Below are 1,607 nucleotides of genomic sequence, written 5' to 3'. Positions count from 1 at the left end.
CTTTGTCAAGATTTGTTACATACGATTTACCGTTTGAATGCTCTTTTATGACTTTTAAATTAGTTGTGTATATATATGTATAGTTATTTCGTATTCTCACTTTAACTGATGAACCTGAATGTTGAATTTTCTTAACTTTTTAACACCTTGGCCAACTCAATCGCTTTGCCTAAACTAATACGTGTTTCTGGCAGTGAAAGTGAGTATATTGCCAACATATGCGGCAATCACTCACTTGTAGATTAGAACTGCAGTATTTACACTGAGAAAAAAAAATAAACCATATCCCCTTTGTTTCCAAGCCAAAACACATATGATTTTGCGCCAAACGACCTTATGTTTACTTTAAAGTTTAAAAAGAGTACTATTAAATTTTTTTGTTTGAACATGGTTTTGATCTGCACTTCACATATGCTTTTTCGTAATTAAGAGAATGCAAGCATCTCTGCACACTCAGTTACAGCCCACAACAGGTAAGTGTGTTTTCAAATGTTCACTTTGAATCAAGGCCAAATCACGCGATTGTTATATTTGTACAGATTTATTTTTTCTAGTTACAGAATGACATTGGAAATTTTGTATTGCTTTTAAACGCATTCCCTATAAAAATTTCTAGCCAACACCATTCACAAGTTACAGCGTGGCTTTGTGTGAAATTTTATTATTGCGCTGAACTGATTCTTGATGAAAAGGTCTTTACAATATAACTCTGTGTTAGATCAAACAAACTTATGTTTAAGTTTATTTAAAAAATTCTTATTCTCTTCAAACATTTCTGATTGGTAGCATGGAAAAACCAAAAATTACATCGTTTGAAAAAATTATGCTACTTTGTTCTGGGTGTAATTTTACATGTAACACGTATCAGGTAGTATTACAAAGGTAGCAGCAGTGATGCAAAGAAAGAAGACATTCGAAAGAAACGCTGCCTGAATACCGTAATAGAACGGCATACTTACAATTGCCCTATCATTAATCGTAACTGCAACAGAAATGGCTGCATTGAGCTCAAATTGAGACGATATTTGTGCTGTTTCGATTACCTTCGCATTGCTGTTCAATGTAGATGAAAAAGATGCAAAGAATGGTTGAACAGATTGGCTATGGGAAAGTAGTCAGAACAGCTAAGCGCCTGATGACGACTGATGGCTTAGAAACTCATTCAAAATTTCAATAGAAATAGGGGAAGACTTTAGAAAAAAATGAAAGGAGTGGAAAGAAGGAACAGATACGCTTAAGTACGAAAGTTTTGAAATTTACCAGGAACATGGCACACAACAACAGCTTGGCCAGAGGTACACTTCAGGTACTAAGCAGCGCCAGCAATTGCGACAGTAGGTGCCGTACTAGGAGCTTGTCAGTGCTAATATTTTATTCATGTCTTCATTAGGCACCTACCTACGTACAATGTGCGACCAAATGGAGTATAAAAAACAACTTTTCTTATTTCGCTTGCATGCCAAATAACTGTGCTATTTCCTACAGCCACAACGTCACCTGCCCACGAACCCAGACGTACAAACTTTTTGCGGGATAATATTGTACTACTTAGCGCCAGCTGGGCACTCTTACCATAGCCATCTTCAATGCATTTTGCCGATAGTTGA

The sequence above is a fragment of the Rhagoletis pomonella genome, unplaced genomic scaffold (genome assembly GCF_013731165.1).
Source record: "Rhagoletis pomonella isolate Grant_MI unplaced genomic scaffold, Rhpom_1.0 Rhpom_scaffold_00002, whole genome shotgun sequence".
NCBI lineage: Eukaryota > Metazoa > Arthropoda > Insecta > Diptera > Tephritidae > Rhagoletis > Rhagoletis pomonella.
The sequence above is the reverse complement of the archived record's forward strand: the minus strand, read 5'-3'. Positions refer to the sequence as shown.